Source organism: Budorcas taxicolor, chromosome 4 (genome assembly GCF_023091745.1).
Source record: "Budorcas taxicolor isolate Tak-1 chromosome 4, Takin1.1, whole genome shotgun sequence".
Classification (NCBI taxonomy): domain Eukaryota; kingdom Metazoa; phylum Chordata; class Mammalia; order Artiodactyla; family Bovidae; genus Budorcas; species Budorcas taxicolor.
Genome location: NC_068913.1, coordinates 117396302 through 117412509, shown reverse-complemented (window position 1 = coordinate 117412509; position 16208 = coordinate 117396302).

The following is a 16208-nucleotide window of genomic DNA, read 5'->3' as shown; positions in this document are numbered from 1 at the left end:
TCCATCACCTCCACTAATTTTGTTCGTAGTGATGCTTTCTAAGGCCCACTTGACTTCACATTTCAGGATGTCTGGCTCTAGATTAGTGATCACATCATCACGATTGTTTGGGTCATGAAGATCTTTTTTGTACAGTTCTTCCATGTATTCTTGCCACCTCTTCTTAATATCTTCTGCTTCTGTTAGGTCCATACCATTTCTGTCCTTTATTGAACCCATCTTTGCATGAAATGTTCCCTTGGTATCTGTAATTTTCTTGAAGAGATCTCTAGTCTTTCCCATTCTGTTCTTTTCCTCTATTTCTTTGCATTGATTGCTGAGGAAGGATTTCTTATGTCTTCTTGCTATTCTTTGGAACTCTGCATTCAGATGCTTATATCTTTCCTTTTCTCCTTTGCTTTTCACCTCTCTTCTTTTCACAGCTATTTGTAAGGCCTCCCCAGACAGCCATTTTGCTTTTTTGCATTTCTTTTCTATGGAGATGGTCTTGATCCCTGTCTCCTGTACAATGTCACGAACCTCAGTCCGTAGTTCATCAGGCACTCTATCTATGAGATCTAGGCCCTTAAATCTATTTCTCACTTCCACTGTATAATCATAAGGGATTTGATTTAGGTCATACCTGAATGGTCTAGCAGTTTTCCCTACTTTCTTCAATTTGAGTCTGAATTTGGTAATAAGGAGTTCATGATCTGAGCCACAGTCAGCTCCCGGTCTTGTTTTTGTTGACTATATATAGCTTCTCCATCTTTGGCTGCAAAGAATATAATCAGTCTGATTTCGGTGTTGACCATCTGGTGATGTCCATGTGTAGAGTCTTCTTTTGTGTTGTTGGAAGAGGGTGTTTGCTATGACCAGTGCATTTTCTTGGCAAAACTCCATTAGTCTTTGCCCTGCTTCGTTCTGCATTCCAAGGCCAAATTTGCCTGTTACTCCAGGTATCTCTTGACTTCCTACTTTTGCATTCCAGTCCCCTATAATGAAAAGAACATCTTTTTTGGGTGTTAGTTCTAAAAGGTCTTGTAGGTCTTCATAGAACCGTTCAACTTCAGCTTCTTCAACATTACTGGTTGGGGCATAGACTTGGATAACTGTGATATTGAATGGTTTGCCTTGGAGATGAACAGAGATCATTCTGTTGTTTTTGAGTTTGCATCCAAGTACTGCATTTCAGACCCTTTTGTTGACCATGATGGCTACTCCATTTCTTCTGAGGGATTCCTGCCCGCAGTAGTAGATATAATGGTCATCTGAGTTAAATTCACCCATTCCAGTCCATTTTAGTTCGCTGATTCCTAGAATGTCGATGTTCACTCTTGCCATCTCTTGTTTGACCACTTCCAATTTGCCTTGATTCATGGACCTGACATTCCAGGTTCCTATGCAATATTTCTCTTTACAGCGTCAAATCTTGCTTCTATCACCAGTCACATCCACAGCTGGGTATTGTTTTTGCTTTGGCTCCATCCCTTCATTCTTTCTGGAGTTATTTCTCCACTGATCTCCAGTAGTATATTGGGCACCTAATGACCTGGGGAGTTCCTCTTTTGGTGTCCTATCATTTTGCCTTTTCATACTGTTCATGGGGTTCTCAAGGCAAGAATACTGAAGTGGCTTGCCATTCCCTTCTCCAGTGGACCATCCCCATGGAAAAGAAAGGCAAAAAAGCCAAATGGCTGTGTGGGGAGGCCTTACAAATAGCTGTGAAGAGAAGAGAGGCGAAAAGCAAAGGAGAAAAGGAAAGATATAAGCATCTGAATGCAGAGTTCCAAAGAATAGCAAGAAGACATAAGAAAGCCTTCCTCAGCGATCAATGCAAAGAAATAGAGGAAAAGAACAGAATGGGAAAGACTAGAGATCTCTTCAAGAAAATTACAGATACCAAGGGAACATTTCATGCCAAGATGGGCTCGATAAAGGACAGAAATGGTATGGACCTAACAGAAGCAGAAGATATTAAGAAGAGGTGGCAAGAATACACAGAAGAACTGTACAAAAAAGACATTCACGATCAATAATCATGATGGTGTGATCACTCACCTAGAGCCAGACATCCTGGAATGTGTAGTCAAGTGGGCCTTAGAAAGCATCACTATGAACAAAGCTAGTGGAGGTGATGGAATTCCAGTTGAGCTGTTTCAAATCCTGAAAGATGATGCTGTGAAAGTGCTGCACTCAATATGCCAGCAAATTTGGAAGACGCAGCAGTGGCCACAGGACTGGAAAAGGTCAGTTTTCATTCCAGTCCCAAAGAAAGGCAATGCCAAAGAATGCTCAAACTACCGCACAATTGCACTCATCTCACATACTAGTAAAGCAATGCTCAAAATTCTCCAAGGCAGGCTTCAGCAATATGTGAACTGTGAACTTCCAGATGTCCCAGCTGGATTTAGAAAAGGCAGAGGAACCAGAGATCAAATTGCCAACATCCGCTGGATCATGGAAAAAGCAAGAGAGTTCCAGAAAAACATCTATTTCTGCTTTATTGACTATGCCAAAGCCTTTGTGTGGATCACAATAAACTGTGGAAAATTCTGAAAGAGATGGGAATACCAGAGCACCTGACCTGCCTCTTGAGAAACCTACATGCAGGTCAGGAAGCAACAGTTAGAACTGGACATGGAACAACAGACTGGTTCCAAATAGGAAAAGGAGTGTGTCAAGGCTGCAAGTCTGTGGTTTTTACAGTGGTCCTGTATGGATGTGAGAGTTGGACTGTGAAGAAAGCTGAGCGCCGAAGAATTGATTCTTTTGAACTGTGGTGTTGGAGAAGACTCTTAAGAGTCCCTTGGACTGCAATGAGATCCAACCAATCCATCCTAAAGGGGATCAGCCCTGGGATTTCTTTGGAGGGAATGATGCTGAAGCTGAAACTCCAGTACTTTGGCCACCTCATGCAATGAGTTGACTCATTGGAGAAGACTCTGATGCTGGGAGGGGTTGGGGGCAGGAGGAGAAGGGGACGACCGAGGATGAGATGGCTGGATGGCATCACAGACTCAATGGACGTGAGTCTGAGTGAACTCTGTGTGTTGGTGATGGACAGGGAGGCCTGGCGTGCTGAGATTCATGGGGTCGCAAAGAGTTGGACACGACTGAGCGACTGAACTGAACTGATATATCAATTTGTTAGTCATTCAGTTGTGTCTGACTCTTTGTGGCCCCCATGAACTGCAGCCCGCCAGATTCCTCTGTCCATGGAATTCTCCAGGCAAAAATACTGGAGTGAGTTGTCATTTCCTTTTCCAGGGGATCTTCCTGACCCAGGGATCAAACGTAGGTCTCCCGCATTGCAGGCAGATTCTTTAACATCTGAGTCAACAGGGAAGCCTGTATATCAATTTGGGTAGAATTAATCTCTTAACAAAATTATGCCCTTTAATCCATACAGGTGGCATATCTTATTTGTTTAGGTGGTCTATAATTTCAGCAATGTCTTCTAATGCATACTAAATATATAGAATATGTACATATTTTGATCATTTTAATTTTGAGTACTATTATTGTTATATTTCAATTTCCAGCTTCTCATTGCAAATATGTGGAGATAAAATTGATCTCTGTACATTGCTGTTGTATCCTACAACTTTGCTGAACTCACGTATTATTGCCAGTTGCCAATTTGTGGATTTCCTGGAGTTCTTTCTCTTTCTCTTCTCTCTCCCTCATTCTTTCTGTCACTTTGCTGACAAAGTATTTAATTCATCCTCACCTTGTCCCCAGTCTTGGAAAGCATTCCATCTTTCATCATTAAAAATGATATGAGCTGGATCTTCCCATGAGAAAGAGATCTTAACTTTTGTGAACTTCACACCAAAGGATCTTAACATGTGAGCCCTTGGGCCAGTAGCAATAGTATCATCTGGGAACTTGTTAGGAATCCAAACTTGACCTCATTCCAGACTGAATCAGGAGCTCTGAGGATAAGGCTTAGCAGTATTTATTGCACAAGCCCTCCAAGAGCTTTTGATACATTCTGATGTGTGAAGACATTACTTCCAAATCTTCTTTCCTTTCTCTTCTTTTCTTCCTTTCTTTTGCTCAGAAATTTTTGTTGTCCTTGTTCAGTTGCTGAGTCATGTCCAGCTCTTTGTGACCCCATGGACTGCAGCACGCCAGGCTTCCCTGTCTTTCACTATCTCCCAGAGCTTGCTCAAATTCATGTCCATTGAGTCAGTGATGCCATCCAACCATCTCATCCTCTGTCATCCCCTTCTCCTCCTGCCTTCAATCTTTCCCAGCATCAGGGTCTTTTCTAATGAGTCAGCTTTTCACATCAGGTAGCCAAAGGATTGGAGCTTCAGCTTCAGCATCTGTCCTTCCAAAGAATACTAAGGGTTGATTTCCTTTAGGATTGATTGGTTATATCTCAGCTATTTGCACAGTATTTAATAGTTGCTTTCTCTGTGTTCTCAGTCGTGTCCAACTCTTTGCAACCCTAAGGACTGTAGCCTGCCAGGCTTCTCTGTCCATGGAATTTCCAGGAAAGAATGCTGGAGCAGGTTGCCATTTCCTACTCCAGGGATCCTCCCAACCCAGGGATTGAACCCACATCTCCTAGATATCCTGCATTTGCAGGAGGATTTGCTTTACCGCTGAGCCACCTGGGAAGCCCATTTAATAATGATTTGGCCATTCATCTGATGTGACTTCCCAAAAGGATACCCTGCTGCTTTGAGTAATGGTTTGCCAACCCAACGGTGGGCAGACACTACAATGTGAGTTTCTATCTATGTGCTTTCACTAACCTTTAAATAAAGCTCACTGCTTTCAATATGGCAATTCACTCTCAAACTTTTATGAAACAACATCATCACAGGTAATTTGCTGATAGTTTCATACTTTTTCCTCACAAAACTCCACACTCTTAGGAAAACAGAGTAGCTTGAGGAAAGTTACAAAGAGAAATTAGTGGTCAGTTTTTGGCTGATTGAGATTTGACCCCACATAGAGGACCTCTTCTGCAGAACTGGTGCGAGTGAGGAGTGAGGTATAATAATGCAGAAGAGTGCATGCAAATATCCCCCAATTGCTCTTCATTTCTGTTCTTTTTTCCTACATTGAGTTAGCCTAAATTTGCACCAAAGACAAGCAAATCAAATAAAAAATCACTTACTGTGTTTTGACACATGAAACAAAGTACAACGTGCACTCACATATCAGGCTCTTCAAGAGAAAATGCAGAGAGAAGATGTGAAAGACAAACCATTTATTTGAGTTTAATCTCAGAAAGCTGGAAATCAGAAAACTTCACTGTGCCACTGGAAGCAAAGCTTTTGGAAAATAGGGTTAGAATTAGGGTTAGTTCTGAAATAGTTCTGAAAGGGCGATTTTTAAAAATTCTTTTCATTCCCTGTTCACCTAATTGTGGTGAGTCCACTTGATAGGCTAAATCCCAGGCTCTCCTCTTACAAGCTAGAAGAACTATTTTTGCCTCCATGATACTGTGGCTTGGAAACATCTACATAAGGATATGTGAGTGCTGTAGTATATAGCTTCTAAAAGTCTTCAAATATCGCCCTAAACCCGCTTTCTAGTTTCATCTCCTTTTTATTTGTTTATAAAGATAAAAAAAAATTTTGGCCACACCATTCAACATGTAGGATCTTGGTTCCACAACCAGGGATCAAACCCACACCCGCTACAGTGGCAGTGCAGAGTCTCAACCACGGTGCTGCCAGGGAAGGCCCATTGCATCTCCTCTTCATCCCATAAACATTATTGACCTGCAGTGGTCAATAAGAAGGGTATGTGGGATTGTTTTATCAAGAAGTCGCCTTTTCTATATCCCAGGGTGGAAACTACAAACATCTAAGGGAAGATGCTCTTCTGGTGGACAGACCTTTGGACATCACTGTGTAGGACCTCAAACCAGCACCTCCATGCTCCATTCATTAGACTGGCCCTGGGAAAAAAAATCTATCCCTGGGCATCCATTGTGGCCAAATTAGAGCCAAGAATATTCTCCAAAGCAAATTATTCACAGGACACACACAGTATAATAATTTCTAGAAGCTGGGCAAATACAGATGAACAGAAGGATTGTATGAGCAAAATAATTGTTTTTTTTCCTTATGTTACTCTAATATAGAAGCCCACAAATCTATTCATTTCAAAAGAAACTGAGAATTCTTTGCCTCTGTTAAAAATAAGAAACTGCATAAATATTTAAGCAGGTTTCTTAATGATGTTCTTAGGCCTAAAACTCTCTTGGCAGTGGACTTTGTGTACCTACTTGCAACTTTTATCCCCATTAGTATCTAAATCCTTTCCAAGGAATTGGAAGAGAATAGAATTGTCTTTATTGTTATAGCATGGAGATAAAGTTGGCATTATAAGAATTTAGGCTAAAAATAATACCAAGTACAGCCAAAGAGTAATACGTTATATCATTATCCAGAGTTTTCTGGAAATGAGAGCAGCCCTACTTTCCGCCAGTTTTCAGCAACTGAATTTCTGTGTTTTGGGTAAACCATAGTGTTCAGCTTGGATACAGTAGATATTTCCTGCCACCCTGGGACATCGTATAGCAATTATTTTAAAATAGAGGCATATTATCTGCAAGTCTTCCTATAGCCAGTGTTTTAAAATGTATTTATTTATTCAACAAATATTTCATAAAGAGAACTCTAGGCTTTCCCATTGTGTTGTTTTCCTCTATTTCTTTGCATTGATCACTGAGGCTCTTGACAATCTCTTTTAAAAATTAGAGATAGCAAAGGAACATTTCATGCAAAGATGGGCACAATAAAGGACAGAAGTGGTATGGACCTAACAGAAGCAGAAGATATAAAGAATAGATGGCAAGAATACACAGAAGAACTCTACAAAAATTATCTTCATGACCTGGATAACCACAATGGTGTGATCACTCACCTAGAGCCAGAAATCCTGGAATGTGAAGTCAAGTGGGCCTTAGAAAGCATCACTATGAACAAAACTAGTGGAGGTGATGGAATTCCAGCTGAGCTGTTTCAAGTCCTAATGGATGATGCTGTGAAAGTGCTGCACTCAATATGCCAGCAAATTTGGAAGACGCAGCAGTGGCCACAGGACTGGAAAAGGTCAGTTTTCATTCCAATCCCAAAGAAAGGCAATGCCAATGAATGTTCAAAGTACTGCACAATTGCACTCATCTCACATGCTAGTAAAGTAAAGCTCAATATTCTCCAAGCCAGGTTTCAACAGTACATGAATCGAGAACTTCCAGATGTTCAATCTGGATTTAGAAAAGTCAGAGGAACCAGAGATCAAATTGCCAAAATCTGTTGGATCATTGAAAAAGCGAGAGAGTCCCAGAAAAACATCTATTTCTGCTTTATTGACTATGCCAAAGCCTTTGATTATGTAGATCACAGCAAACTGTGGAAAATTCATAAAGAGATGGGAATACCAGACCACCTGATCTGCCTCCTGAGAAATCTGTATGCAGATCAGGAAGCAACAGTTAGAACTGGACATGGAACAACAGACTGGGTCCAAATCGGGAAAGGGGTATGTCAAGACTGTATATTGTCACCCTGCTCATTTAACTTATATTCAAAGTACAAATTGTGTAATGCCGGGCTGGATGAAGCACAAGCTGGAATCAAAATTGCCATGTAAAATATCAATAACCTCAGATATGCAGATGATACTTCCCTTATGGCAGAAAGCAAAGAAGAACTAAAGAGCCTGTTGATGAAAGTGAAAGGAAAATGAAAAAGCTGGCTTAAAACTCAGCATTCAGAAAGCTAAGATCATGGCATCCAGTCCCATCACTGCATGGCCAATAGATGGGCCATGGGGAAACAATGGAAACAGTGACAGACTTTATTTTCTTGTGCTCCAAAATCACTGAAGATGGTGACTGCAGCCATGAAATTAAAAGACACTTGCTCCTTGAAAGAAAGTTAGAATCAACCTAGACAGCCCATTAAAAACCAGAGACATTACTTTGCCAACAAACGTCCATCTAGTAAAGCTTTGGTTTTCCAGTAGTCATGTATGGATGTGAGAGTTGGACTATAAAGAAAGCTGAGTACCAAAGAATTGACGCCTTTGAACTGTGGTGTTGGAGAAGTCTCTTGAGAGTCCCTTGGACTACAGGGAGATCCAACCTGTCCATCCTAAAGGAAATCAGTCCTGAATATTCATTGGAAGGACTGATGCTGAAGCTGAAGCTCCAATACTCTGGCCATCTGATGCAAAGAACTGACTCACTGGGAAAGACCCTGATGCTGGGAAAGGCTGAAGGTAGGAGGAGAAGGGGATGACAAAGAATGAGTTGGTTGGATGGCATCACCAGTCCATGGGGTCGCAAAGAGTTGGGCATGAGTGAGTGACTGAACTAAATGACAACAAATACTTGCTGAGTACCCAACATGCTGAAGGTGCTAAAGATGAACAGACAGCATTATAATAACAGTGCCTAAAGCTAGAGAGAAGGCAAGAGTGGAAGGAGACAGTTGGCTAAGATGTAGGAACTTAAGGTTATTACATGCTGTGTGCATGTGGGTGATGGGCATCCCTGGTGGCTCAGATGGTAATGAATCTGCCTGCAGTGGAGGAGACCTGGGTTTGATCCCTGGCTTGGGAAGATCTCCTGAAGAAGAGAATTGCTACCCACTCCAGTACTCTTGTTTGGAGAATTCCATGGATGGAGGAACCTGGAAGGCTACAGTCCAAGAGGTCGCAAAGAGTTGCTCACAAGTGAGTGGCTAATACTTTCACACTTTCATCTGGGAGGTGGGATGAGGGTGAGTGAGTGAAGGAGATGAGTGATGGAGGGGATGACATTGAAGATGGACCTAAAGGCTGAGGAGGAATCATCCTTGTAAACCTGGAGATTATGAGATAAGAATTATTTTCCTTCCATGTATGCATGCCCCTCAACACATGTGGTGGCCAGGAATTTTGAAACCCATAATTCTTATTCGGAAACCAGGAAACAGCATAGAATGTACAATAACATGACCTATTTTCAGTTTACACAGAGAAAAATAACGGATGAATTTTGACATAAACCACAGCCTTGCTCAGCCCTCTAGAAATCCATTCTTTCTGTTCTCTGGTATAATCTCATACCCACCAAAAATTGGAAGATCCCATAATCTTGTTCTCCAAACTCATATGCATCACCATTGTTTTTTTTTTAATTATTATTATTATTAGTTTTTGGCTGTGCCACACGGCACATGAGGTATTAGTTCTCTCACCAGGGACTGAACCCAGACCTCCTGCAATGGAAGCTCAGAGTTGTAACAGCCGAATGAATGGCCAGGGAAGTCTCCTGGATCACCACTGTAAGAAAATTGCATCTCTCCTTTCTACTTGCATTCTAGCCTCAAATAGTAGCGTCTGTGTCTCGGCTGGTGAGAATCTATGTGTCCAGGATAATCTTCTGCTATTTACAGTCTGTTTCAGAGGGAAAGCACATTTCTTCCTGGAACACTTCCCCTGCTTGCCTCTTCCTGAGATGCAGAGACCCTGCCGGCTGCTGCGGGTCTCCATGCGGGGCTCCCTCTGCTCAGATGGGCTCAAGGGGCTCCTCCTTCCCGGGAGAAGGTGCTGCTAAGGCAATGGAGGGAGATACCCGAGAGGGGGCTGCCTCTGCCTTCTCCTTCTCATTCAGTCACTCAGGCGTGTCTGACTCTTTGTGACCCCATGGACTGCAGCACGCCAGGCTTCCCTGTCCATCACCATCTCCTGGAGTTTGTACAAACCCATGTGCATCGAGTCAGTGATGACATCCATCCCACCATCTCATACTCCGTCGTCCCCTTCTCCTCCTGCCCTCAAGCTTTCCCAGCATCAGGGTCTTTTCCAGTGAGTTATCTCTGCGCATCAGGTGGCCAATGGCATCACCTCAATAACCCCCAATTTAAACGCCTCTGAAGCGCGAGTACTGCCTGTCGTTGCAGACGGGCGGGCCTTTTAACTTGTGTCTGCAATGCTCTGTGCTGTGCATTCCCAATAGCCTTTCGTGTGGTTTCCCACACGAACAGTGAGACTTAGGAGACTTCTTCTTGGCAGAAGAGGGAAAAATTGAGTTTCTCTCTTGAGCAGTGAGATTCTTGGTTATTACCCTAGGAAGACTCCTTTGTTGTCCAGGAGAACATGAGCTGTGATGGCAACATCAATACATACACACACACAAACCCCTAAAATGGAAACTTTCAGATGTCCATCACAATGAAATAGATAGCATGTAGGAAGGAGGCTCAAGAGGAAGGTGATATGTGTATAATTATGGCTGATCTGTGTTGTTGTGTGGCAGAAGCCAACATTCTTAAGCTATTTCCCCTCAATTAAAAAAAAAAAGTTGAGAGTAATGAGGAAAAAAAGGATAATACAAAGTGGTGAAGACAAATACATTTGAGTAATGTATTTCAATACATATGATTCCCTTACATAAAAATTCTTTTGTAGAATAAAGTCAAGTAACACCATTTCACCATATAGTATGAAATCATTTTGAAAGCTCCAAACCAAAGATAATTGATGTACAAAGATAATTGATGTATTTGGGAGATACATATATATTTAGTAAAGCTGAAAAGAAAAACGAGGAAAAGATAACCATAAAATTTATTATGAACAATAATAGTTCATTTTGAAGGAGGAAGAGAAGCAGCTGAGGATGGGGCTCAATTAGTTGCTCAGTGGTTTGGGTAATCATAGTCCGTTTCTTGGGCTCTGTGATCTATGCATGCACTTTTTATCTTTTGTGTCTCATATTCTTTACATTATAAAAGTTCAAAAGTGATTCATAAAAGTAAATGGTTCTCTGCCTTATTAGCAATTTGTTCATTCCAATTAATCAAGCATGTGCAATTACATCCACCCTGGAGTTTGGAGTTCATAGAGAAAGTAATGTCCAAAACCCCATTCCTGTGAAAACTGGAAAATCCAGGTGTTTCCCCAGGAGAGTGGCTCTTCTCTCATTCAGCTCAGTACTGGAAGAGAGAAGCGTGGCAGACAGAGCTGGGGCTTAGGCTCTGGCCCAGGAACTCTTATGAATTTCTGCTGCGTTCTTAGATTAGCCATGACGTGCGTGCTCGCTTCATCCAGAATCATTTTCTTCCCAAGGGAATCTGTGGTCCATGGTCCGTGGAGACCCTGAGTGTGCCAGAAGTAACTGTTCATAAACACCTGCCTGGGAAGCGCTGTGATGGGCAGAGAGAGAACCAGGAGTGATGTTATGTGCTGTCTAAAGGGGAGACTGGCTGTGATCACAGACCTTCTAGAATGTTCTTTCCAGCCTCCAGAACCATCCCCACCTCCAGTCCTTATCTGCAAGGCTCTCCATCACCCACAGTCCATGCCTGGTGGGCTCATCTTCCCACCGTCTGCAGATACCTCCCATTTCCACCAAAGACTTTGCTCAAGTGGGCATGCTTTCTCTCCACTGAACACATCTAACTTCTGGCAGGGTCCAGTCCAAGCCAGTCAACCAATCATCTCTCCAGCAACCAAACAGCTTGTTTGTAAATGCACTGCTAAGTCTCTTCAGTGGTGTCCGACACTGTGGAGCCCACCAGGCTTCTCTGTCCATGGGATCCTCCAGACAAGAACACTGGAGTGGGTGGCCATGCCATCCTTTGCCAGGGTCCAGCCCCGGTGGATCCAGGGTAATTCAAAGTGGGGATGGAGTCAGCGTCCTAGGAATTAATTGCTTAATTAAAGATATAGAGGGAGATTAGAAAGAAATAGTGTAGTAGGAAAATTAGTGGAGAAAAATATGCTGAATAACTTGGTTTACATGGGATACCAATAAAGCTTCGAGACGAGAATCTTGCACCACCTACGTAGGCCACCGGCGCCCACTTGAATATCAGAGGGTGCCCCGCCTTGGGCTCCCTCTCGCGTGGAACTTAAATGCCAGGGCAAAATTAGCAGGCATGGCGAGCACCCACGCTCCAGATGGGAATTCAGCCAGAAGGGGAAAGAAAGAATGACACGGGGGAATCAGTCTTTCCAGAAACTGATCCGATTTCTTTATTTTTTAGGTTTGCTTATATACCTTTTGTTACACATAGAGACAAATGGAAATTTTAAAGTCACGTGGGGGTCAGCAGTCGTGACCTTTATCAAAATCAGGTGCTTCACATAAATGTATAAAAAAAGGTCTTAGGGGTTTTACATCATCTTCTGGCTATGAGGCGTGCTGACATTTTACGACCCTTTCTTTCTGATAACGGTCAGTTAACCAGAAAACTAATTTTTTCCAAGGGTGTTTTTCCTTAAACCAGGCGCCACCCTCTGAAGGTACCAGATAAAGTTGCATTCCTATAGGGCGAGGGTGTAGTGGGTTACAACTAGGAAAGGAATTTATTTAACCTAAGGTTAACAGGATTAATCTTAAAGGTGAATACTTATTTCTCCTATATGCTAGTTATATTCATTATAAGGGCAGGGAATATGGAGATTTAGCAGCAAACATCAGCCCAACAAATGAAAACCCTTCACCAATGTTCCCCTTAAGATCTATTTAGTCTCAAGATAGTGATAAAGTTACATTTTTACATAGCAAGGACACAGTGATTTATAACAAAGTACAGTGATCTATAACAAAAGAGAAAATTCATTAACTCAAAAAGTCTAGTATTGCTAACATCAAAAACTACTCTATTTCCTTTTCTATATTCCAAATACATTAATATATTCCCAGGTGCCTAAGGATATGGAGGCCTGGCAGCAATCATTGACTCAACAATGAGAAAAGCCCTATGCTAATTAAGATTTTCAAAATACTCCAAACTCTCTGTGCTGTGTATGGTTGAGAGGTAGTAAACAATCATGTGCCTAGTGGCAGGAGTGTGGATAATCCTGTCACACAAGCTAGTCTGCCAGCAGAGAGGTTTGACCTGAGACACCCTTGTCACGCCCAGGAATTTTTATTGACTGGAGCTGCAAGTTTACTCCTTCTCCGAGAGAACCGGTGGTGGGCGGTCAGCCCCCCGTAAAGTCAGAGGTGGAGGTGAGAGCATGACACAGTAAAGCAGGCAGACTCTGGTTTTGGGGGTAGATGCTCGGGAACAGGGGCTTTCCTGAGGCTCAATCCCGCCTTTGCGTATGCTGAAGCCTCCTTCCTCATGACCTTTGCCATGGGCAGAGCTCCTCACGCTGGCTCCCGGCCCTCCTCCAGGGGGTCTTCCTGACCCAGGGATCGAACCCACATCTCCTTTGTGTCCTGCATTGGCAGGCACGTTCTTTACTACCAGCATGCCCCCTGGGAAGCCCCATAAATGCAAAGTAAAATTCAGATTTGACTGCATCAGTGAAACTGTCTCAGCCAGTTCAGTCACTCAGTCGTGTCTGACTCTTCGTGACGCCATGGACTGCAGCAGGCCAAATTTCCCTCTCCGTCACCAACCCTTGGAGCTTGCTCAAACGCATGTCCATCGAGTCAGTGATGCCATCCAGCCATCTCATCCTCTGTCATCCCCTTCTCCTCTTGCCTTCAATCTTCCCCAGCACCAGGAAACTATCTCAGATGAATCTAATCTCCATTGGTCTCACCACCATGCAGACATTTAGTTTAACATGTAATAGGCATAGGGCTTTCCTGGTGGCTCAGGCAGTAAAGAAAGCACCTGCAGTGCTGGAGACCCGGGTTCAATCCCTGGGTTGGGAAGATCGCCTGGAGAAGGAAATGGCACCCCACTCCAAGACTCTTGCCTGGAGAATCCCATGGACAGAAGAGCCTGGTGGGCTACAGTCCACGGGGGTCACAAAGAGTCAGACCTGACTGAGCAACTAATAGTTTGACTTCGACTTTGTAATAGACACGTATGCATTATCTTATGTTTTTGAGTGCAACAGTTATCAAATACTTTTTACTTAATGTCCAGTTACAGTACAATAAGTCAAGGATGAATTTACAGTCGACCAACCAGTCCAGATCCAAGTTTATGTGGGAAGAATATGAAGATAATGGCCAGCCACTGTACCTGAATATTTCGGTGGGTTGATTATTTGTGGGACATGGGCATGGTGCTTAATGCCTAATGCAGACCTGGTGAAGGTCTATTCATGCCATAGCCCCGGCCACAAAGATTGCTGATGCACATATATCCATTTCTACCCATTTTGTGTTAATCCAACAGTACTAAAAAACTGAACTAATCATAAATATAAGCTGAAAAACAGACACACAGATGTACAGAACAAACATATGGACATCAAGGAGGGAGGTGGGGTTGAGATGAATTGTCTAAGTTTTCAGTCATTACGTAAGAATGAAAGTGTGTGGAGTTGCGTATGTCTTACAGGGAATTCAGGGTAACATCCTGTTCTGAAAACTCTTTGGGTGTATCCAGAAGTCAGAGGTCACAATCCGTAAATCACTGCTGTATCTGTTCTGGAGCCCACGTGCTGTATTTGGTTTTACTGTGTTGGTCTGGCTCGTGTGAACAGTTCTTGACTCTCTAAGAGCTGCAGAGCACACTTGCAGGTTGGTTAGAAGGAGGACCGCCACGGGAGGGCAGCTTCACAATTTACCAGTTAGGTGACCTTGGACAAGTCACTTAAGCTTCTCGGGCCACAGTTTATTGACCTGTAAAAGAGGGATGATACCACATGGGATTCTTCTAAGAACGACCAGCGTTCAGGGCACAGAATCAAACTGTGGCTTTAAGGACTTGGAAACACAGCTTCTGCCCTCAGTGAATTTGAGGGTAAGTAGGAAAGACAGTAGAAAGGGAAGTGAGACACTGTGGTCCAAATAGCCCAGCTCTGATAGCCTGAGACCATCTGCCATGACACCATGTCACCTGGACAACAAAAACCAATCTGGGGCTGACCGTAGGTTGCATGGTTCCCAACCCAAGGATTGAACCCAGGTCTCCCACATTGCGGGCAGATGCTTTACCAGCCGAGCCACGAGGGAAGCCCAAGAATACTGGGATGGGTAGCCTACCCCTTCTCCAGAGGATCGTCCCAAGCCAGGGATTGAACCCAGGTCTCCCACATTGCAGGCAGAGGCTTTACCGGCTGAGCCACGAGGGAAGCCCAAGAATACTGGAGTGGGTAGCCTACCCCTTCTCCAAAGGATCTTCCCAACCCAGGAATCGCAGATTCTTTACCAACTGAGCTATCGGGGAAGCCCAACCGTAGGCTGGGGTCGCAAAGAGTCGGACCCAACTGAGCGACTGAACTGACTGACTGACTGACTGGTTGCATCCCCTTTCCTATTATCTATTCTTCCTCAAAGGCCTTTTTCTCCCACAAAAGTGACTCTTCCTCTGCAAGAATTCAAGCAATATCTGACTTGCTAATCTCTGATAAAGTCTGATGCATATTACTCATTGCAGGGGTGACATTGTAAAAGCGTGTTCCTAGAAACAGCAAAAGCTTCATCCAAGGGAAAATAACCCCATCACAAGGAGATGGAGCACCACGTAGGGTGCAGGCTCCTGGAATTGTACGCAGAGCCCTGTGCCGGTCTGACTTTAGCATTGTATGGGTGTATAGTCTGTAACTTTCGCTAGATTGCTAAGGGGATCCATCACCCAGAAAGTGTTAAAAGCCAACTCTTTCCATGATTACACTGCAGAGAGTGCAGCAGGCAGACACTTGCATGGGGCACAAACACTGTCCCCCACTGTCAATTGTATATTTCATTCCCTGCAGCATGAACACTGGAGCTGCCTTAGGAGGTTCAGCCTAAATCTTTTCCCAGTTACTTTGCAGCCTACAAGGATAAGCACAGACGCTTGCACAATTTTCTACAAGGAGAGCTCCAGAATCCTTTAGGCAGTGGTACAGGGCCTTATAAACCATCCTCAAAGAAGCATGAACTTTTATTTCCCAGGAAATTGGTCATCCTTCTTTGAGACATCTTTATGGACTAGTCTCTCTAGTAAGCCCTTACTGCTAGGTTCTGTGGGAGGCTGGTGTTATTACTTCATCTATGTCTCAGACGCTTTGTAAAGTGTTCCTGGGGTCTCCTGCCAGGGAGAGGATGTCTAGAAGTGACTCAGTCCTCAGTGGCTAACTAAAGAAAGACAAAAGGCCAAAAGAAAAGAGAGAAAATGCCTGCACGCTAAAAAATCTGCTCTGTAATAAAATCGGAATCAATTCTGGATTAGTCTCTTTTAATATGGAAACCACATACAAGGTCTGGGAATATGTGATAGCAACTATAAATACCTCCTATGAAGCTGGAAACCGCTCCAGGGAGCCAAACTAGAAAATCAATTTACCATCAATTAGAAAAATGCAAT